Source organism: Ranitomeya imitator, chromosome 5 (assembly GCF_032444005.1).
Source record: "Ranitomeya imitator isolate aRanImi1 chromosome 5, aRanImi1.pri, whole genome shotgun sequence".
NCBI lineage: Eukaryota > Metazoa > Chordata > Amphibia > Anura > Dendrobatidae > Ranitomeya > Ranitomeya imitator.
This window is the reverse complement of record NC_091286.1, coordinates 645,179,609-645,204,312: the sequence shown is the minus strand read 5'-3', so window position 1 is coordinate 645,204,312 and position 24,704 is coordinate 645,179,609. Positions and strand designations below refer to the sequence as shown.

The following is a 24,704-nucleotide window of genomic DNA, read 5'->3' as shown; positions in this document are numbered from 1 at the left end:
TTATAATGTCGCTGTAATCCCACTAGTATGAGGACTCGGGTTACCGGTGGCCATAAAAACGCAACCCAAGAAAATCTGTGTAATTTTATTACCACTTCCCAGCCCTTGCTTTAAAAAAAAAGGGACTAGGGGAAAATGGTCATGACAAAGTTAAACTACATGTATAGAATGGTAAAGATGGTGCTGCTGCCAATAGCAACTAAATCTGAGGAACAATATTTGTTTCAGAATAGGTTTAAAATAACACGAAATGTGATCAGGCCGCAAAGATATCAACTAAACTATAAGAAAATATGGATTAAACCTACAGCTGCTTCCTGCTCTGCCAGTAACAAAGATGGCCGCTTGTGAGCGCGCAAACCCCGCCCCCTCAGAGGCTTTCACTTTCTCTCTTAAAGTGACGTAATGACGTCGGGCCCGAGGGGCGGAGCCTGCAGGGACGCGGCCGCCTCGGGGTTCTGTAGCTGTGTGTGAATGCGGGACTGACATAGCAGAAGCCGCTGCGGTTCTGTATGAGGTACAGCTCAGACACAAGCCCCGGTACTTGTCCTGTCCCCTGCCCTGTCCGCCCCGGGGAGCAGCTCTCCTGCCTGAGTGCTGGCCGCAGCCGCCGCACTGCGCTTTGGTGCTGAACTGTCAATCATTGTAATTGATAACTGTCAGTAATGTGGTATGTGGGGAGATTATCAGTCTGCGGCCAGAGGCCAATGTCATCTGCATGGGACCGAGTCAGGGGATGAGCAGCGATCACAGGTGCACAGGTGTGTGATGTATGTATGTATATATATATATATATATACAGTATATACTGAGGTGCTAGGTGTGATATATATATACTAGATGGTGGCCCGATTCTAACGCATCGGGTATTCTAGAATATGCATGTCCCCGTAGTATATTGCCCAGCCATGTAGTATATTGTCCAGTCATGTAGTATATTGCCCAGCCACGTAGTATATTGCCCAGTCATGTAGTATATTGCCCAGCCATGTAGTATATTGCCCAGCCACGTAGTATATTGCCCAGCCATGTAGTATATTGTCCAGTCACGTAGTATATTGCCCAGCCATGTAGTATATTGTCCAGTCACGTAGTATATTGCCCAGCCACGTAGTATATTGCCCAGTCATGTAGTATATTGCCCAGCCATGTAGTATATTGTCCAGTCACGTAGTATATTGCCCAGTCACGTAGTATATTGCCCAGTCACGTAGTATATTGCCCAGCCATGTAGTATATTGCCCAGTCACGTAGTATATTAGCCAGCCACGTAGTATATTGCCCAGTCACGTAGTATATTGCACAGCCACGTAGTATATTGCACAGCCACGTAGTATATTGCCCAGCCACGTAGTATATTGCCCAGTCACGTAGTATATTGCACAGCCACGTAGTATATTGCCCAGTCACGTAGTATATTGCACAGCAACGTACTATATTGCCCAGTCACGTACTATATTGCCCAGCCACATAGTATATTGCCCAGCCACGTAGTATATTGCCCAGTCATGTAGTATATTGCCCAGCCATGTAGTATATTGTCCAGTCACGTAGTATATTGCCCAGTCACGTAGTATATTGCCCAGTCACGTAGTATATTGCCCAGCCATGTAGTATATTGCCCAGTCACGTAGTATATTAGCCAGCCACGTAGTATATTGCCCAGTCACGTAGTATATTGCACAGCCACGTAGTATATTGCACAGCCACGTAGTATATTGCCCAGCCACGTAGTATATTGCCCAGTCACGTAGTATATTGCACAGCCACGTAGTATATTGCCCAGTCACGTAGTATATTGCACAGCAACGTACTATATTGCCCAGTCACGTACTATATTGCCCAGCCACGTAGTATATTGCACAGCCACGTAGTATATTGCCCAGTCACGTAGTATATTGCACAGCCACGCAGTATATTGCCCAGCCACGTAGTATATTGCACAGCCACGTAGTATATTGCCCAGTCATGTAGTATATTGCTCAGCCACGTAGTATATTAGCCAGCCACGTAGTATATTGCCCAGTCACGTAGAATATTGCTCAGCCACGTAGTATATTGCCCAGTCACGTAGTATATTGCCCAGTCACGTAGTATATTGCACAGCCACGTAGTATATTGCCCAGTCACGTAGTATATTGCTCAGCCACGTAGTATATTAGCCAGCCACGTAGTATATTGCCCAGTCACGTAGTATATTGCTCAGCCACGTAGTATATTGCCCAGCCACGTAGTATATTGCTCAGCCACGTAGTATATTGCCCAGCCACGTAGTATATTGCCCAGTCACGTAGTATATTGCTCAGCCACGTAGTATATTGCCCAGCCACGTAGTATATTGCCCAGCCACGTAGTATATTGCCCAGTCACGTAGTATATTGCTCAGCCACGTAGTATATTAGCCAGCCACGTAGTATATTGCCCAGCCACGTAGTATATTGCGCAGCCACGTAGTATATTGCCCAGTCACGTAGTATATTGCTCAGCCACGTAGTATATTGGCCAGCCACGTAGTATATTGCCCAGCCACGTAGTATATTGCCCAGCCACGTAGTATATTGCCCAGCCACGTAGTATATTGGCCAGCCACGTAGTATATTGCCCAGTCACGTAGTATATTGCCCAGCCACGTAGTATATTGCTCAGCCACGTAGTATATTGCTCAGCCACGTAGTATATTGCCCAGCCACGTAGTATATTGCCCAGTCACGTAGTATATTGCTCAGCCACGTAGTATATTGCCCAGCCACGTAGTATATTGCCCAGTCACGTAGTATATTGCTCAGCCACGTAGTATATTGGCCAGTCATGTAGTATGTTGCTCAGCCACGTAGTATATTGGCCAGCCACGTAGTATATTGCCCAGCCACGTAGTATATTGCCCAGCCACGTAGTATATTGCCCAGTCACGTAGTATATTGCTCAGCCACGTAGTATATTGGCCAGCCACGTAGTATATTGCCCAGCCACGTAGTATATTGCCCAGCCACGTAGTATATTGCCCAGTCACGTAGTATATTGCTCAGTCACGTAGTATATTGGCCAGCCACGTAGTATATTGCCCAGCCACGTAGTATATTGCCCAGCCACGTAGTATATTGGCCAGCCACGTAGTATATTGCCCAGCCACGTAGTATATTGCCCAGCCACATAGTATATTGCCCAGCCACGTAGTATATTGGCCAGCCACGTAGTATATTGCCCAGTCACGTAGTATATTGCCCAGCCACGTAGTATATTGCTCAGCCACGTAGTATATTGCTCAGCCACGTACTATATTGCCCAGCCACGTAGTATATTGCCCAGCCACGTAGTATATTGCCCAGCCACGTAGTATATTGCCCAGTCACGTAGTATATTGCTCAGCCACGTAGTATATTGCCCAGCCACGTAGTATATTGCTCAGCCACGTAGTATATTGGCCAGTCACGTAGTATATTGCTCAGCCACGTAGTATATTGGCCAGCCACGTAGTATATTGCACAGCCACGTAGTATATTGCCCAGCCACGTAGTATATTGCCCAGCCACGTAGTATATTGCCCAGTCACGTAGTATATTGCCCAGCCACGTAGTATATTGCCCAGCCACGTAGTATATTGCCCAGCCACGTAGTATATTGCTCAGCCACGTAGTATATTGGCCAGTCACGTAGTATATTGCTCAGCCACGTAGTATATTGGCCAGCCACGTAGTATATTGCACAGCCACGTAGTATATTGCCCAGCCACGTAGTATATTGCCCAGTCACGTAGTATATTGGCCAGCCATGTAGTATATTGCCCAGTCACGTAGTATATTGCCCAGCCACGTAGTATATTGCCCAGCCACGTAGTATATTGCCCAGTCACGTAGTATATTGCTCAGCCACGTAGTATATTGGCCAGCCACGTAGTATATTGCCCAGCCACGTAGTATATTGCCCAGCCATGTAGTATATTGGCCAGCCACGTAGTATATTGCCCAGTCACGTAGTATATTGCCCAGCCACGTAGTATATTGCCCAGCCACGTAGTATACTGGCCAGCCACGTAGTATATTGCCCAGCCACGTAGTATATTGCCCAGCCACGTAGTATATTGCCCAGTCGCATAGTATATTGCCCAGTCGCATAGTATATTGCCCAGTCGCGTAGTATATAGCCCATCCACGTAGTATATTGCCCAGTTACATAGTATACAGCACAGAGCCACGTAGTATATTGCCCAGCCACATATGTCACAGGTTAAAAAATAAAAAATAAACATATACTCACCTTCCGAGGTAGCCCTTGTAGTCACGTCGCCTGTCTGCGGTGCACTCGGCAGCTTCCGGTCCCAAGGTTGGTATGAGCGCAGGACCCGTGATGACGTCGCGGTCACATGACTGTGACGTTATGGCAGGTCCTTGTCGCATACCATCCTTGCCACCGGAACCTGCCACTAGCATGGAGCGGTTACCGGAGCGTCGCGAGGAGCGGGAAAGGCGGCGGAAGGTGAGTATATTTCGATTTTTTATTTTTTTTATTATTTTTAACATTAGATCCTTTTACTATTGACGCTGCATAGGCAGCATCAATAGTAAAAACTTGGTCACACAGGGTTAATAGCGGCGGTAACGGAGTGAGTTACCCGCGGCATAACGCGGTCCGTTACCGCCGGCATTAACCCTGTGTGAGCGGTGACTGCAGGGAGTATGGAGCGGGCGCCGGGTACTGACTGCAGGGGAGAGTAGGGAGGGACTAATCGGACTGTGGCCGTCGCTGATTGGTCGCGGCAGCCATGACAGGCAGCCGGCGAGACCAATCAGCTACTTGGATTCCATGACAGACAGAGGCCGCGACCAATGAATATCCGTGACAGACAGAAAGACGGAAGTGACCCATAGACAAATATATATATATATATACATATATATATATATATACATCGAAGTGCTAGGTGTGCAATATATATATATATATATATATACAGTAATATATGTATATTACACAAGTGTGCTTGTAGTGTACGATATACAGTGGGGCAAAAAAGTATTTAGTCAGTCAGCAATAGTGCAAGTTCCACCACTTAAAAAGATGAGAGGCGTCTGTAATTTACATCATAGGTAGACCTCAACTATGGGAGACAAACTGAGAAAAAAAAATCCAGAAAATCACATTGTCTGTTTTTTTAACATTTTATTTGCATATTATGGTGGAAAATAAGTATTTGGTCAGAAACAAAATTCCATCTCAATACTTTGTAATATATCCTTTGTTGGCAATGACAGAGGTCAAACGTTTTCTGTAAGTCTTCACAAGGTTGCCACACACTGTTGTTGGTATGTTGGCCCATTCCTCCATGCAGATCTCCTCTAGAGCAGTGATGTTTTTGGCTTTTCGCTTGGCAACACGGACTTTCAACTCCCTCCAAAGGTTTTCTATAGGGTTGAGATCTGGAGACTGGCTAGGCCACTCCAGGACCTTGAAATGCTTCTTACGAAGCCACTCCTTTGTTGCCCTGGCGGTGTGCTTTGGTTCATTGTCATGTTGAAAGACCCAGCCACGTTTCATCTTCAATGCCCTTGCTGATGGAAGGAGGTTTGCACTCAAAATCTCATGATACATGGCCCCATCCATTCTTTCATGTACCGGGATCAGTCGTCCTGGCCCCTTTGCAGAGAAACAGCCCCAAAGCATGATGTTTCCACCACCATGCTTTACAGTAGGTATGGTGTTTGATGGATGCAACTCAGTATTCTTTTTCCTCCAAACACGACAAGTTGTGTTTCTACCAAACAGTTCCAGTTTGGTTTCATCAGACCATAGGACATTCTCCCCAAACTCCTCTGGATCATCCAAATGCTCTCTAGCAAACTTCAGACGGGCCCGGACATGTACTGGCTTAAGCAGTGGGACACGTCTGGCACTGCAGGATCTGAGTCCATGGTGGCGTAGTGTGTTACTTATGGTAGGCCTTGTTACATTGGTCCCAGCTCTCTGCAGTTCATTCACTAGGTCCCCCCGCGTGGTTCTGGGATTTTTGATCACCGTTCTTGTGATCATTCTGACCCCACGGGGTGGGATTTTGTGTGGAGCCCCAGATCGAGGGAGATTATCAGTGGTCTTGTATGTCTTCCATTTTCTAATTATTGCTCCCACTGTTGATTTCTTCACTCCAAGTTGGTTGGCTATTGCAGATTCAGTCTTCCCAGCCGGGTGCAGGGCTACAATTTTGTTTCTGGTGTCCTTTGACAGCTCTTTGGTCTTCACCATAGTGGAGTTTGGAGTCAGACTGTTTGAGGGTGTGCACAGGTGTCTTTTTATACTGATAACAAGTTTAAACAGGTGCCATTACTACAGGTAATGAGTGGAGGAAAGAGGAGACTCTTAAAGAAGAAGTTACAGGTCTGTGAGAGCCAGAAATCTTGATTGTTTGTTTCTGACCAAATACTTATTTTCCACCATAATATGCAAAAAAAATGATAAAAAAACAGACAATGTGATTTTCTGGATTTTTTTTTCTCAGTTTGTCTCCCATAGTTGAGGTCTACCTATGATGTAAATTACAGACGCCTCTCATCTTTTTAAGTGGTGGAACTTGCACTATTGCTGACTGACTAAATACTTTTTTGCCCCACTGTATACATTACAGACCAAAAGTTTGGACACACCTTCTCATTTAAAGATTTTTCTGTATTTTCATGACTATGAAAATTGTACATTCACACTGAATGCATCAAAACTATGAATTAACACATGTGGAATTATATACTTAACAAAAAAGTGTGAAACAACTGAAATTATGTCTTACCGTATTTTTCGGACTATAAGACGCACCGGACCATAAGACGCACCCCAAATTTGGGGTGAAAATTGCAGAAAAAAAGATTTTTTATAAGATGGGGGTCCGTCTTATTGTCCGAATTTACCTGGCGGTGGCAGAGCAGGGTCACAGGAGGCAAGGTGTCGGCAGAGATGGGGTGATGCTGGGATGAGGAGGTGCTGGGATGAGGAGGTGCTGGGATGAGGAGGTGCTGGAATGAGAAGGTGCTGGGATGAGGAGGTGCTGGGATGAGGAGGTGCTGGGATGAGGAGGTGCTGGGATCAGGAGGTGCTGGGATGAGAAGGTGCTGGGATCAGGAGGTGCTGGGATCAGGAGGTGCTGGGATCAGGAGGTGCTGGGATCAAGAGGTGCTGGGATCAGGAGGTGCTGGGATCAGGAGGTGCAGTGAGAGGTATGGCGTGAGAGGGGTCCCAGGCTTACCGTGGTGGCAGAGGTGCGGTGGCAGAGGTGCAGCGGCACAGGAGGCGCAGTAAGCGGGGTCCCTTTTCCCGGTATGGTGATGCAGCAACCCAGTATGCAGCAGAGCCGGGTGAATCCTCTTGTTATCGGTGGGCGCGGCCATCTTCCTGAGGCCGCGCGTGTGCAGATGAAGCGCTCTGCTTCCCGGGGCTTCAGGAAAATGGCCGCCGCGATCTCCATCTGCGCACGTGCGGCCTCCCGCGGCCATTTTCCTGAAGCCCCGGGAAGCAGAGCGCTCCATCTGCGCACGCGCGGCCTCCGGAAAATGGCCGCCACCACCGATAACAAGAGGATTCACCCGGCTCTGCTGCATACCGGGCTGCTGCATCACCTCACCGGAGAAAGGGACCCAGCTTACTGCGCCTCCTCACCTCTGCCGCTGCACCTCTGCCACCGCACCTCTGCCGCTACGGGTAAGCCTGCATTGCGACTATTAGACGCACCCCCATTTTCCCCCCTTTTTTGGGGGGGAAAAAGTGCGTCTTGTAGTCCGAAAAATACGGTAGCTGCTTTTTTCTTGCCATAATACAAATTCTAACAGTCTATTCAGTAGGACTATCAGCTGTGTATCCACCAGACTTCTGCACACACAACTGATGGTCCCAACACTATTTATAAGGCAAGAAATCCCACTTATTAAATCTGACAGGGCACACCTGTGAAAACCATTCCCGGTGACTACCTCTTGAAGCTCATCAAGAGAATGCCAAGAGTGTGCAAAGCAGTCATCAAAGCAAAAGGTGGATACTTTGAAGAACCTAGAATATACCGTATTTTTCGGACTATAAGACGCACCGGACCATAAGACGCACCCCAAATTTGGGGTGAAAATTGCAGAAAAAAAGATTTTTTATAAGATGGGGGTCCGTCTTATTGTCCGAATTTACCTGGCGGTGGCAGAGCAGGGTCACAGGAGGCAAGGTGTCGGCAGAGATGGGGTGATGCTGGGATGAGGAGGTGCTGGGATGAGGAGGTGCTGGGATGAGGAGGTGCTGGAATGAGAAGGTGCTGGGATGAGGAGGTGCTGGGATGAGGAGGTGCTGGGATGAGGAGGTGCTGGGATCAGGAGGTGCTGGGATGAGAAGGTGCTGGGATCAGGAGGTGCTGGGATCAGGAGGTGCTGGGATCAGGAGGTGCTGGGATCAAGAGGTGCTGGGATCAGGAGGTGCTGGGATCAGGAGGTGCAGTGAGAGGTATGGCGTGAGAGGGGTCCCAGGCTTACCGTGGTGGCAGAGGTGCGGTGGCAGAGGTGCAGCGGCACAGGAGGCGCAGTAAGCGGGGTCCCTTTTCCCGGTATGGTGATGCAGCAACCCAGTATGCAGCAGAGCCGGGTGAATCCTCTTGTTATCGGTGGGCGCGGCCATCTTCCTGAGGCCGCGCGTGTGCAGATGAAGCGCTCTGCTTCCCGGGGCTTCAGGAAAATGGCCGCCGCGATCTCCATCTGCGCACGTGCGGCCTCCCGCGGCCATTTTCCTGAAGCCCCGGGAAGCAGAGCGCTCCATCTGCGCACGCGCGGCCTCCGGAAAATGGCCGCCACCACCGATAACAAGAGGATTCACCCGGCTCTGCTGCATACCGGGCTGCTGCATCACCTCACCGGAGAAAGGGACCCAGCTTACTGCGCCTCCTCACCTCTGCCGCTGCACCTCTGCCACCGCACCTCTGCCGCTACGGGTAAGCCTGCATTGCGACTATTAGACGCACCCCCATTTTCCCCCCTTTTTTGGGGGGGAAAAAGTGCGTCTTGTAGTCCGAAAAATACGGTAGCTGCTTTTTTCTTGCCATAATACAAATTCTAACAGTCTATTCAGTAGGACTATCAGCTGTGTATCCACCAGACTTCTGCACACACAACTGATGGTCCCAACACTATTTATAAGGCAAGAAATCCCACTTATTAAATCTGACAGGGCACACCTGTGAAAACCATTCCCGGTGACTACCTCTTGAAGCTCATCAAGAGAATGCCAAGAGTGTGCAAAGCAGTCATCAAAGCAAAAGGTGGATACTTTGAAGAACCTAGAATATACCGTATTTTTCGGACTATAAGACGCACCGGACCATAAGACGCACCCCAAATTTGGGGTGAAAATTGCAGAAAAAAAGATTTTTTATAAGATGGGGGTCCGTCTTATTGTCCGCATTTACAGTATCTAACCTGAGGGCTGGTGGCGGCAGAGCAGGGTCACAGGAGGCAAGGTGTCGGCAGAGGTGGGGTGATGCTGGGATCAGGAGGTGCTGGGATGAGAAGGTGCTCGGATGAGAAGGTGCTGGGATCAGGAGGTGCTGGGATCAGGAGGTGCTGGGATCAGGAGGTGCTGGGATCAGGAGGTGTTGGGATGAGAAGGTGTTGGGATGAGAAGGTGCTGGGATCAGGAGGTGCTGGGATCAGGAGGTGCTGGGATGAGGAGGTGCTGGGATGAGGAGGTGCTGGGATGAGGAGGTGCTGGGATCAGGAGGTGCTGGGATCAGGAGGTGCTGGGATCAGGAGGTGCAGTGAGAGGTATGGCGTGAGAGGGGTCCCAGGCTTACCGTGCAGGCTTCCGGTGGCAGAGGTGCAGCGGCAGAGGAGGCGCAGTAAGTGGGGTCCCTTTCTCCGGTGAGGTGATGGTGCAGCAGCCCGGTAAGCAGGAGAGCCGGGTGAATCCTGTTGTTAGCGGTGGTGGCGGCCATTTTCCTGAGGCTGCGCGTGCGCAGATGGAGCGCTCTGCTTCCCGGGCTTCAGGAAAATGGCCGCGGGAGGCCGCGCGTGCGCAGATGGAGATCGCGGTGGCCATTTTCCTGAAGCCCCAGGAAGCAGAGCGCTCCATCTGCGCACGCGTGGCCTCAGGAAAATGGCCGCCACCACCGCTAACGGCAGGATTCACCCGGCTCTCCTGGTTACCGGGCTGCTGCACCATCACCTTACCGGAGAAAGGGACCCCACTTACTACGCCTCCTCTGCCGCCGCACCTCTGCCGCCGCACCTCTGCCACCACGGTAAGGCCTGCATTTCGACTATTAGACGCACCCCCCGTTTCCCCCCCTTTTTTGGGGGGGAAAAAGTGCGTCTTGTAGTCCGAAAAATACGGTATATAAGTATATTACACAAGTGTGCTTGCAGTGCGTGATATATATATATGTATATTACATAGATGTGCTTGTAGTGCATGATATATATATATATATATATATATATGTATATTACACAGGTGTGCTTGCAGTGCGTGATATATAGGTATATTACACAGGTGTGCGTGTAGTGCGTGATATATATGTATATTACACAGGTGTGCTTCGTGATATATATTACACAGGTGTGCTTGTAGTGCGTGATATATAGGTATATTACACAGGTGTGCTTGTAGTGCGCGATATATAGGTATATTACACAGGTGTGCTTGTAGTGCGTGATATATAGGTATATTACACAGGTGTGCTTCGTGATATATATTACACAGGTGTGCTTGTAGTGCGTGATATATAGGTATATTACACAGGTGTGCTTGTAGTGCGTGATATATAGGTATATTACACAGGTGTGCTTGTAGTGCGTGATATATAGGTATATTACACAGGTGTGCTTGTAGTGCGTGATATATAGGTATATTACACAGGTGTGCTTCGTGATATATATTACACAGGTGTGCTTGTAGTGCGCGATATATAGGTATATTACACAGGTGTGCTTGTAGTGCGTGATATATAGGTATATTACACAGGTGTGCGTGTAGTGCGTGATATATATGTATATTACACAGGTGTGCTTCGTGATATATATTACACAGGTGTGCTTGTAGTGCGTGATATATAGGTATATTACACAGGTGTGCTTGTAGTGCGCGATATATAGGTATATTACACAGGTGTGCTTGTAGTGCGTGATATATAGGTATATTACACAGGTGTGCTTCGTGATATATATTACACAGGTGTGCTTGTAGTGCGCGATATATAGGTATATTACACAGGTGTGCTTGTAGTGCGTGATATATAGGTATATTACACAGGTGTGCGTGTAGTGCGTGATATATATGTATATTACACAGGTGTGCTTCGTGATATATATTACACAGGTGTGCTTGTAGTGCGCGATATATAGGTATATTACACAGGTGTGCTTCGTGATATATATTACACAGGTGTGCTTGTAGTGCGCGATATATAGGTATATTACACAGGTGTGCTTGCAGTGCGTGATATATATATATATGTATATTACGTAGATGTGCTTGTAGTGCGTGATATATATATATGTATATTACACAGGTGTGCTTGCAGTGCGTGATATATAGGTATATTACACAGGTGTGCGTGTAGTGCTTGATATATATGTATATTACACAGGTGTGCTTCGTGATATATATTACACAGGTGTGCTTGTAGTGCGTGATATATAGGTATATTACACAGGTGTGCTTGTAGTGCGAGATATATAGGTATATTACACAGGTGTGCTTGTAGTGCGTGATATATAGGTATATTACACAGGTGTGCTTGTAGTGCGTGATATATATGTATATTACACAGGTGTGCTTTGTGATATATAGGTATATTACACAGGTGTGCTTGCAGTGCGTGATATATATATATATATATGTATATTACCCAGGTGTGCTTGCAGTGCATGATATATAGGTGTATTACACAGGTGTGCTTGTAGTGCGTGATATATATGTATTTCTCAGTCCCTCATGACAGCACCACAGAGAGAGGGGATCCGCCCTTCAGGGACAGGAAACCTACAGGATATAAAGGGCGGTACCTCTCCCCTGCATCAGTTTGGCTTCCTGTCCCTGATGGGGAACCTGCTAGGATGGTACCTGAAGCGTTACGAAGCTTTAAACGAAGGATCCGGAGCCGGCCAGTCCGAGTCCTGGCAGCTGTGATGCCCCTGTCAGGGCTGGTGCGGTGTCCTAAGCCGCCACTGCTTTGACCTAGGGGTCTGGAGCGTGAGCAGGGGGGAGCGCAGCCACCACTCCGGATAGGAGATAGAGGCTACCACGATCTGACAGACACAAGGAGTTCCAAGATGGCGCCGACACCCGAAATAACAAATTTCTGGTTCGGGGCAGGCGCATGCGCATTGAGTACATGAGGTGTACCAAGATGGCTGCCGCCCCGGATCTGTATACAGCATTTCCGGGTCATTTAGCGTGCGCATGTGCAGAAGAGAAGAAAGGAAAAAAAAAAAAGCAAGGAACTTATTGCTTACTCTGACTCTGATTCCTCCAGCTCCGAGAGTAGATTTTCAGACACATGGGACTCTTTCTTCTCCTCGGATAACGAGAGTGGAGGTCGTAATTGTTTCCCCCTAGATGACGTTGACGCACTTGTTAAGGCAGTAAGGTCGACTGTGGGGGTGTTGGACCCTCGCCCTGACAAAACGTCCAAGATATAATGTTTGGGGGATTAGGCCAAAAAAAGCGTAAAGTTTTTCCCCCTAATGAGAACATCCAAGCCTTAATTAAAAAGGAGTGGGAAAAACCAGAGAGAAAGAACTCATCGGTCCCCTCTCTAAAAAGAAAATATCCCTTTGAAGAGGATGCTTCTACTTCATGGGATAAAGCCCCTAAACTCGACGTTGTGGTAGCTAAAGCTTCTAAAAAATTCGCTCTACCCTTTGAGGACATGTGAACTCTGAAAGATCCTCTTGATAAAAGAGTAGATACCTTCCTTAAAGGGCCTGGGAATCGGCAGGGGGATGTTTAAGACCAGCCATAGCAGCCGCTTGCATGTCGCGATCCCTAATGATTTGGGTTGACAGCTTAGAAAAACAGCTGAGGGATGGGGTACCTAGGAATAAAGTATTAGAATCTATCCCTATGATAAGTAGAGCCGCGGCTTTTTTGGCAGATTAATCGGCTGACTCAATTAAACTGGCTTCTAAATCTGCATCCCTACCGAATGCGGCCCGGAGGACATTATGGCTAAAGAAATGGCCAGGTGACCTACAGACTAAACAAAAGCTTTGCTCAATCCCATGTGAGGGCAAGTTTCTATTTGGAGAGACCCTGGATGATATCCTGCAGAAATCAGGTGACAAGAAAAAAGGGTTCCCTAACCTGGCCCCACCATTCACTAAACGGCCCTTTCGGAATAGGAAATTTTTTAGGGAAGACCACCGAGGGAGCAGAGCAGATGGGATTAATGGAAAAGAAAAGGGGTTCCTTTTTGGTAATTCCTCACGGGATAGGAACCCCCCCCAAGTGACAACTCCCCCAGGGTGGGAGGGAGATTATCTCAGTTCCTCCCAGCCCTTGGATACTGAACTTAATAAGATTGGGGCTTCGAATAGACTTTCTATCCCTACCTCCCCAAAACTATGTGGTAACTCCGCTGAGGTCCTCTCCTCAACAACAAGAAGCCCTAGAACTGGAAATTATAAAATTGATAGACAAAGCTGTCATCCAGGAAGTCCCCCCTCTGGAGAGAGGGAAGGGATTTTACTCCCCATTATTTCTAGTTCCCAAGCCGGACGGGTCCTTGCGGACAATAATAAACTTACGAAAACTAAACACTTATGTAAGGAACCAGAGATTCAAAATGGAGTCAATAAAGTCAACGATCAAAAACCTGTTTCCAAACTGTTTTATGATAGTACTGGATCTCAGCGACGCGTATTACCACGTCCCCATTAACAAGAACTCTCAGAAATTCCTCAGACTAGCAGTGGTCATGAAAGGAGAGATAAGGGAATACCGATACAGAGCTCTTCCCTTTGGTATATCAATTGCACCCCGCATATTTACCAAACTGATAGCGGAGATGATAGCCCAACTCGGCCCAGCTCTGCCGTCAACAATGCGACAGAGTGATAGATACTGTAAAAAATTTAGGCTGGCTTGTAAACCTTCAAAAATCAAAACTAGAACCAACCAGGGTTCAGGAATTTTTGGGTCTCACTTTGGACTCTATTTCTCTAGAATGCCGCCTCCAAGTCTAGAAAAGACAAAAGATAGTAAATCTAGTGTCAGATGCTCGCTCAAACCCTTCCATGACTCTGAGAAAGGCGATGTCATTACTGGGGTCCCTCTCTGCTTGCCTTCCAGCAGTTCAGTAAGCACAACTCCACATGAGACATCTCCAGTGGGACATTCTGAGAAACCAGGTTATACTAAGGGGACGTTTAGAAAGTCACATGACTCTAAGTTTAGCTACTATTCATTCTCTAGCTTGGTGGATGGATCCCAACAATCTGTCAAAAGGGATTCCATGGGTGATAGAGGTATCTCGGATAGTTACCACAGATGTAAGTCCCACAGGGTGGGGAGCTCACCTGGACAACAGGGTCACTCAGGGGATATGGACAGGTGAGGAACACAGGGCTTCCTCAAACCAAAAAGAACTGTGGGCAGTGAGTCGTGCATTACACTTTTTCCTACACAAGTTACAAGGGCATCATGTCCGAGTATTTTCGGACAACCGAGTAGTGGTAGCCAACTTAAACCACCAGGGGGGGACCAGGTCTCAAGCACTAATGAAAACCACCTTCAAAATTTTTAGCTTAGTAGAGAACAACTTCCTATCCCTTTCTGCATTACATATAAGAGGAGTAGTGAACCAGAAGGCTGACTTCCTGAGCCGTACCCAATTAAAACAGGGAGAATGGACTCTAAATCAGTACATCTTCGACAAAATCACAGATCTGTGGGGAATCCATGTAATAGACCTCTTTGCCAATATGCACAACAGAAAAGTGAAAACCTTTTGTTCCATAGACCCCAGGGGGAAACCTCATGCCGTAGATGCATTCATGATTCCTTGGACACAGAGTCTTGTGTATGCATTTCCTCCGACTATCCTCATCCCAGCAGTTCTGCGGAAAGTCAGGGAGGACAGGTCCAGACTCATTCTAATAGCCCCCTTCTGACCCAAGAGGACCTGGTTCTCCTGGCTGAGGATGTTATTGGTCACCAATCCCTGGGTTCTTCCTGATCTTCCGGACCTCCTATCACAGGGACCGGTGTTCCACCCTCAGTCAGAGAATTTCCACCTGACAGCGTGGAATTTGAGAGGTCACTATTGAAGGAAAGAGGGTTTTCGGACGAGTTCATTTCTACACTAATGAAAAGTAGAAAGTCCGTGACCACAAAAATCTATGGTAAAACTTGGAAAATTTTTTTGTCCACCTCCGGGGTAAAGTTACAAGATGGGGTCCCAGTTCCTGAAATATTAGAATTTCTACAAAAGGGTTTAGATCTAGGCCTTTCAGGGAGTACCTTAAAAGTACAGATAGCAGCCCTAGGAGCATTGTACTGTGAAAACATAGCGGCCAACCCTTGGGTAACACGGTTTGTCAGAGCAGCCGCAAGGTCTAGACCAGTAACTATACATAGGTTACCAGCCTGGGATTGAATCTAGTCCTGTCAGCTTTAACAGAATCCCCGTTTAAGCCTATAGAATCAATACCCCTTAAAATTCTATTACTTAAAACTGCCCTCCTGATAGCCCTAACATCGGCCCGCAGAATAAGTGATCTCCAAACCCTGTCTGCAAACCCTCCCTTTACAAAAATCCTGGATGATAAGGTTATACTAAAAACAGACCCTGCCTATCTACCCAAAGTAGCGTCCAAATTCCATAGGTCTCAGGAAATAATCCTTCCTTCTGTCCAGACCCTAGAAATAAGAAAGAAGAAAAAGTTCCACACATTAGATGTGAGAAGGTGGCTAGTTCAGTACGTAAATTCCACCCAGCAGCATAGGAAGGAAGGGTCTCTGCTTCCAGGTGCGGCTTCCAGGGACCCAGGAAAGGACTCAGAGCCTCTAAAGGCACTTTAGCACGTTGGATAACAGACGCGATAGCCTTGGCGTACTCATCGACTGGGAACGCCATTCCGGAGGGACTGAAGGCCCACTCTACAAGGGCTATGGCGACCTCCTGGGCCGAATGGTCGGAGGTACCATTAGATCAAATCTGTAAGGCGGCCACTTGGTCTTCGCCTTCAACCTTTTTTTAGGCACTACCGCTTAGACCTAGCCTCTTCATCTGACTTAACCTTCGGAAGAAGGGTCCTGCAGGCTGTGGTCCCTCCCTAAGCAATAATTTCTGCAATTCTCTCTGGTAGTGCTGTCATGGGGGACTGAGAAAAGCGTAGTTACTTACCGATAACGGTATTTCTCAGAGCCCATGACAGCACCCGCTTACTTCCCCCCTCATCACGTGTGCAGTGAGCACATTCTTTTGTATGAAGTGTGTTTTGTAGACACTGTGTTCACCTGTTAAGCAATATGATAAAATTGTATATTTTCTTTGTTGTGACTAACCTGGAGGACCTCTGATGCTCTGTAAACAAAACTGATGCAGGGGAGAGGTACCGCCCTTTTTATCCTGTAGGTTTCCTGTCCCTGAAGGGCTGATCCCCTCTCTCTGTGGTGCTGTCATGGGCTCTGAGAAACACCGTTATCGGTAAGTAACTATGCTTATTACACAGGTGTGCTTCGTGATATATAAGTATATTGCACAGGTGTGTTTGTAGTGCGTGATATGTAGGTATATTACACAGGTGTGTTTGTAGTGTTTAATATATAGGTATATTACACAGGTGTGCTTGTAGTGCGTGATATATAGGTATATTACACAGGTGTGCTTGTAGTGCGTGATATATAGGTATATTACGCAGGTGTGCTTGTAGTGCGTGATATATAGGTATATTACACAGGTGTGCTTGTAGTGCGTGATATATAGGCATAATACACAGGTGTGCTTGTAGTGCGTGATGTATATTGCACAGGTGTGCTTGTAGTGCATGATATACAGTATATGGATATTACACAGGTGTGCTTGTAGTGCGTGATATATAGGTATATTACATAGGCGTGCTTGTAGTGCGTGATATATTTGTATATTACATAGGTGTGCTTGCAGTTCGTGATGTATATGTATGTGATGTATATGTACAGGGTGGGCCATTTATATGGATACACCTAAATAAAATGGGAATGGTTGGTGATATCAACTTCCTGTTTGTGGCACATTAGTATATGGGAGGGGGAAAACTTTTCAAGATAGGTGGTGACCATGGTGGCCATTTTGAAGTCGGCCATTTTGGATCCAACTTTATTTTTTTCCAATGGGAAAAGGGTCATGTGACACATCAGTCTCATTGAGAATTTCACAAGAAAAACAGTGGTGTGCTTGGTTTTAACTTTTTTCTTTCAAGAGTTATTTACAAGTTTATGACCACTTACAAAATGTGTTCAAAGTGCTGCCCATTGTGTTGGATTGTCAATGCAGCCCTCTTCTGAGACTCTAGACAATATGGGGAATACTCGGAATGATATCAGTAAAATATAAATATACACAAAATGATACCCACATAACATATCACACCATCACAACCTCTCCTCCCTCATAATAAGTGAGCACGCTATGAGGTCTACACAGACCTCTTGCCTGCTTACTTTAGTCCACTTTGCTCCACTGTTTATAGTTCCTTGTACAGTGGCAGGGGTTGCAATAATCATGAGCACTTGTCCATAAATTCCCAGGTCCTGGATTTACGGTCATACCAGTTTTTTTTACTGGACTGGGCCGTTTGCTGATGTTCATTAGCCAAGGTGGCTAGCTGGGCGAGACAGTCTCTGAACTCTAGAACGTAGCGAATGATGAGTGTTCCAGTTCCTGCGATATCTCCCTCCAATTGTTCTTTCAGAAGAGTGAGAGGCCCGCAGACCTTCTTGCGAAACAGATTGCTCCTCGGTGAGGTCCGGATGTCGGGGAGCTTGAAGGGCTTTTAGTCGGGTGACTGCTCCCACAAAATGACACTGTAACTCCCCAATGTCATTTCCAAGGAAGATATCTGCAGGAAGTCCTCCCATAACTCCAATTCAACACAGTTTTTCTCCAAAACCATAATCCAAATGTACCCAAGCTCGCTGTATATATTTGCCGACACCCCCCGCGAGGACAATTGGAAATCCAGGACCCTGGTGAATTGCCTCGGGTCGAACCACACGGGGGTCAGCGATAGTCAGGAATGCCCCCGTGTCTCTAAATCTTGACACTTTGTAACCATCAATTAAGACATCCTGCAGGTGGTGTTGTTGTTGCTCTGGGTAGCTAAAGGACAAAGGCCGGAGTCCGTACACTCCAGGAGGGGTATCTATGGTGCCGTGGTTGGTGGTCCACTCTGGTGGGGAAGTTGGTAGCTCTTCCTCAGGCGGGATGGTGTGCACAAGATGCACTGGACAAGGTGGGGCTCCCTCCGAATCTTTGAGGGACAGCCAGACTGCAAATGTGCAGGTTGCCAACACCCATAACATCTCCTCTCTGTAATACCCTCAGGTCGCGGGCGAAACTGTTGGGGCCCAGGATTGTGAGGCATGATTGTCATCGGCTTGCGATTAGGTGGAAGAGCAGATATAATCGGAGGGGGACAGGGCGTGGGAGCAGGCCGTGGTTCATTGTCCAGAAACCTGCTCCATTGCAGTCTGATAGTAAGGGCTTCATCGGCCAGGGCTGCAGCTCTATCCACGGTACACGTCGTGCGCTCCCGGACCCATTCCCGTACCTCTACGGGGCACTTGGCAAGAAATTGTTCTATAAGGAACGCCTGTATAGCATCTTCCACAATAAAGGCATTTTCTGCTTCCAGCCATCTCCGACATGCCTGGGACATCTTATGTGCATACATCCTAAACGATCCCCCCCGTGGTGCATGGGAGGTCTCGGAACTTGGCCCTATATGAGTCTGGGGTGATAGCATGGTAATCCAGGATAGTCCACTTTACAATCCCTATTCCGCTCTGAGTCAATTGTTCGGTAAGCCTCCGCCATGCTACCGTTCAGGAGTCCCACTAACAAATGCATCCAGCCAGAGTGGGGCCCCTCCATCACAGCACACTGCTGCTCAAAGTCCTTGAAGAACCCCTCCACATCTCCGGAAGCCTCATCAAATGGCTTAAACTCTGTCCGGGTGATCCGTACAGGCTCCCGGATCCTTGGGTTTACACTCCACATTGCATTACTCCCTCTTTCGAGCTCCATTGCTTTTCGTGTCCGCTGCGCCTGGCGGGCAGCCTCCTCCTGATACTCCTGAGAGACACCTGAGCCCAGAACTGATATCTCTTCTTCGTACCACACCACCCACTGGCTTTTTGAGGTGGGATCCTCGTCTCCTGGGCTTGTCCTTCAGACATATGGGAGTAGGTGGTCTGGCTAGCACCCACCAGTAGATCAATTAAGGCCTCTTTAGGCAGTCCCTGGTAGTTCAGGCCCAGGTCGCTCTCCTGTAAACTGGATACAGTCCAATTTCTGTACTCACTCTGTGTGTGGTTCTCCATTTGGTTACGCTCTGTTGATCCCACTGCTGCCACCAGTTGTCACGGGGTCCTTCTCCGGTATCACACAATCAACAGAGCTAGAGTATAGTAAACAATTCCAAGATCTTCATTAGGGCAAAAATACGAAAGGTCCATATACGATTCACCACACAAAGGATAAAATAGTCCAGAATCTGAATGCAGTTCAGTAACAGGATAAAAGTACAACTATCCAGCAGATAGAGGATAACATAGTTAATATACTCTTCTTTCTCTCTGAGGTGCTGTGAACACATCATCATTCCACACAGGACTGACTGTGTCTCACCTCCCTGATATTTTTTCAAGTCCCTCCTGTCCTCCCCAGCCCCTCCTTATGTCCACTGGTAGTCAGACAGGTCGGGGTGGTTTTCAGGCCTCCCAGACCTGACAAAGGTGTTTCGGGGATTAAGGCACTACAGGGGGTCATCAAGAGGCATAGATACAATCAGGCTCCAGACAGTAAGTGAGCTAATTTAATTCTCAGCCTTTTGGAAGGTAATTGAGACTCTAGACAAAATGGGGAATACAGGGAATGATACAGGGGAACAAGAGAACACTATGAAAATCAGTAAAATATAAATACCCTCATAGCATATCACACCATCACAACCCATTTGGTGACGACAGTGGCTGATGCATAGAGCTCTACTTGACGTCGTTGGCGGCCATCATATCTACTCAAGCGTGAATAGACTTTCATCAGTGAACAGTACTGAGGCCCACTTGTCTCTCATCCAGCGTAGATGCTCCCTGGCCCATACATGACAATGACGCCTGTGCCTTGTGGTGTGGTCAGGTACTCTTGTAGGTCGTCTAGCGCACAGACCACACTAATGTAAATGGTTTTGAATGATCTGACGTGACCCTTGGGCGCTTCTCACCTCCCTTAAATATGCCTGTACTTGTGTGGCATTCATCATCTGGTTCTGAAGGATATTGTTCACAATGAAGTGGTCATCAGTCTGGGATGTGGCCTAAGGACGTCCACTTCTCTGCCTTTTTGTGACTCTTCCAGTCTCAGTGGTCACTTCTGTCTGAGAACATCCTGTTTGAAGCCGCACAATGGCGAGGCCCTGGGGATCAATTGTTAGGTGTCTTGTTGGTCTCATGATATCAAAATGTGAACAACATGATGATGATAATGACTGTTTAATACCAATTATAATTTAACCCTGAAATTTATTGGCCAATTTATGGATCAAACGCCTGTGAATTTTGCCATTAAAGAGAACCTGTCAGCAGGATTCAGCCCTATAAACTAAAGGCATGGCCATAATTGCGCTGTGATGCTGATTAACCATATGCCTGATCTGAAAGGATCCACTCAGTGGAGACTGAATACTCACCTTGTGAAGTTTTCATAAAATGACGTTTTCTGTGCTTCAGTGTTCTTCGGAATGGGACGTGCAGGCAGGGTCTTCTTCTGGTTCTCCGCTCCCCCTTCATCCTCCCCTGCTTCTTGTACAGGTCACTGATTATTAAAATAATTTTTAAAATTCTGCGCTGCCACCATTACCATGTGGGTGGCACGTGCGCAGTTCGAGTCTGCGTCCTGTCTTCAGGGCTTCAGCTTCAATAAAATGGCGGCACATGCACAGACAGAGTCTATGTACATACATATCTATAGGAATCCAAAAAACAGGAGCAGCACACCATTGTTTGTGAAAAAAAGAGGTATTTTATTTAACCCATGGCAGCGACATTTCCGTCCAAAGAAGTGAACCTTTTTCAAGCACTTCTTTGGACCGAAACATCGCTGTCATGGGCTTTTTTTTCACAAACAACGGAGTGCTGCTCCTGTTTTTTGGATTCCAGCATTTAAGGTTTGGTCTTTGCCTTTGGGAGCTTTTCTGCACCCGGACTCTTTGTTTGCTTTTTGTGGTGCTCTGGTCTACCTTTTCATATATATCTATAACTACATTTTGGGTTGTCGCCATCTCTTTCTCAGGACCGCATCGTCAGTTGCATTTGTATGGCCTCGTTCCGACAGCCATATTTTCGGTCGGTGCGCTGTTTTCTCTAGACTCTCCAGACAGGTCCGTTTTAATAAATTCTTATCTTTCCCTGTGAAATAGCAGTTCTACATCACATTCAATTATTTATGCTCATTTTTATGACCTTTATAAGGAAGTGTGTGACTCACAGGATCCTCTGGGGCGTGTCTTTAGGCTGCGCTGCATAATTAACGCATGAGCCACGCCTCCTTTATAAATCCCATATAAATTAGCACTAAATAGAAAGGTTTATATCTCTGGAACCGTATGGCTGAATTTAATAAGGAAAAAAGTGGAAAACTTGGGAGAGAAGAGGGAATAAAATAAGAAAAAAAAAACCTGGTCATTTTTAATCTTCTGAAATGTTTCCTTGTAGTGGGTGGCATATTGAAGGTCATACAAGGCCTCTTGTTTTCCCCTCTGCACAAGATCCTTGGGGATTTGATGTTTGGTTGGTCTTAGGCAATTGCTGACTGGACTTTAAGCTTCTGTATCAGGTGTAACTTATCTCCATGGTATTTTTTACGTGACCAATTTATCTTCTTACAGCCGAACTTCTGTGTTATTAAGATGATGGTGGACTGGCCGTGTAACTCGTTCCTGCCATACCCATTTGTGTCCTCCAGAAGTCATAACCTTTTTTTTAAATTATTTTTTACCTTAACATAACCATATGAGGCTATTGATTTTTTTTTTTATTGTTATTCTTTAATTTTGTTATTTTCCATAAATTATCAAATCATGTATACGAAAATGGAGAAATAAATACACTTCTGCCAGGTTGGTTCGGGTTTTATTTTTACAGGGCAGTTAAAGTAACCACAGATCTTCACTCTGCAGGTCAGTACTATTACAGCATCTTTGATGTTTTTTTTTTTTTTTAATTGTACTATTTTTAAAAAAGTAACTTCTCCTAAGTCCTGTGACTTGTTACGGAGTCTGTATTAATTTTTAGGATTGCAACTTCCAATAGGTGGCGCTAGAGTTCTAGTCCTCTTCTCAGAAGAGACAATTTGAAGAGGAGCATTGCATGGCCTATAAGTCTCCTTACAGTGGCATGCTACTCTCCACAAGGAGAAACGTTACCCCTTAGACCCCAGTCAGAGGCCTCTCAAACGACCAAATCAGATCTTTCTTTGCACTAATGAGGGTCAAACAACCCGAAACACTTGTCTTCAAACTGAGATTCTGGTTTGGCTTTTAAAAATCCTAAGTCATATGGCAAGGCTCGGTAAAGTGTCGATATTGTTTTTTAGGATTTCCACTTCCAATAGATGGCTCTAGAGTCAATTTGAATACCTTTAAAAAATACGCTTTTGCAAAAAGTTAACCCCTTTTAGCTCCATGGCACTTTGTGAGGTTTTGTTTCACCCAGGGGAGAGCTGGCGTTTTTAGTGGAGCCTTTTCGGGTACATATGATCACTTTTATTATCACATTTTTTTGTTTAAGAAGTGACTTCTATTTTTTATGGTGTTCACTTTGCATTGTAAATAACGTAATATTTTTAGATTTTGGACTTTTTTAAATTAATTTGGTTTTGCATTATATTATCTTTTTTTAGTTTTACTAAAAACATCATCCGTGCATGCACATGTAAAAATGAAATTGGCCTTAAAAACCACCATTAAAATGCCACAAATATATTACGCCCTACACACAATGACTTTCTATTACAATATAGCCTTCAAAATTACACCCTGTCTGACGGTTGCTAAGTTTGGATCATTAGACACAAGGTCAGGTAGGGGGAATTGTGGCCGGAAAATGAATGTTGAAATGTGGACACTTTATGGTCACCTGAAATTGTCCTAGGCTATTGCAGCGGCATTGTAGCTGGCAATAATCCGGCACTGGGAGCAGCATTGTGGCTGTCAATAAGCCGGCACTGGGAGCGGCATTGTGGGTGGCAATAAGCTGGCACTGGGAGCGGCATTGTGGCTGTCAGTAAGCTGGCACTGGGAGCGGCATTGTGGCTGGCAATAATCCGGCACTGGGAGCAGCATTGTGGCTGTCAATAAGCCGGCACTGGGAGCGGCATTGTGGCTGTCAGTAAGCTGGCACTGGGAGCGGCATTGTGGCTGTCAGTAAGCCGGCACTGGAAGCGGCATTGTGGCTGTCAATAAGCCGGCACTGGGAGCGGCAGTGTGGGTGGCAATAAGCTGGCACTGGGAGCGGCATTGTGGCTGTCAGTAAGCCGGCACTGGGAGCGGCATTGTGGATGGCAATAAGCTGGCACTGGGAGCGGCATTGTGGCTGTCGGTAAGCCGGCACTGGAAGCGGCATTGTGGCTGTCAATAAGCCGGCACTGGGAGCGGCAGTGTGGGTGGCAATAAGCTGGCACTGGGAGCGGCATTGTGGCTGTCAGTAAGCTGGCACTGGGAGCGGCATTGTGGCTGTCAGTAAGCCGGCACTGGGAGTGGCATTGTGGCTGTCAATAATCCGGCACTGGGAGTGCATTGTGGCTGGCAATAAACTGGCACTGGGAGCGGCATTGTGGCTGGCAATACGCCGGCACTGGGAGCGGCATTGTGGCTGGCAATAATCTGGGACTGGGAGCGGCATTGTGGCTGGCAATAATCTGGGACTGGGAGCGGCATTGTGGCTGGCAATAATCTGGGACTGGGAGCGGCATTGTGGCTGGCAATAATCTGGCACTGAGAGCGGCATTGTGGCTGGCAATAATCTGGCACTGGGAGCGGCATTGTGGGTGGCAATAATCCGCCACTGGGGGCAGCATTGTGGGTGGCAATAATCTGGCACTGGGAGCGGCATTGTGTCTGGCAATAATCTAGCACTGGGAGCGGCATTGTGGCTGGCAATAATCTGGCACTGGGAGCGGCATTGTGGCTGGCAATAATCTGGCACTGGGAGCGGCATTGTGGCTGGCAATAATCTGGCACTGGGAGCGGCATTGTGGCTGGCAATAATCCGGCACTGGGAGCAGCATTGTGGATGGCAATAATCTGGCACTGGGAGCGGCATTGTGTCTGGCAATAATCTGGCACTGGGAGCGGCATTGTGGCTGGCAATATTCTGGCACTGGGAGCGGCATTGTGGCTGGCAATAATCTGGCACTGGGAGCGGCATTGTGGCTGGCAATAGTCTGGCACTGGGAGGGGCATTGTGGCTGGCAATATTCTGGCACTGGGAGCGGCATT

At 47.1% G+C, this 24,704-nt stretch overlaps 1 protein-coding gene across 1 annotated transcript in view; it reads left to right on the top strand.

Moving 5' to 3' along the window:
- The first annotated feature begins 407 nt into the window (after nt 1-407).
- The window catches only part of LDAH (lipid droplet associated hydrolase), a 339,639-nt gene continuing 315,342 nt past the window's right edge, over nt 408-24,704 (top strand). Inside the window, exon 1 of the mRNA XM_069728149.1 lies at nt 408-517. The gene's annotated coding sequence lies outside the window, so the exon portion shown is untranslated. The remainder of the gene's footprint in view (nt 518-24,704) is intronic.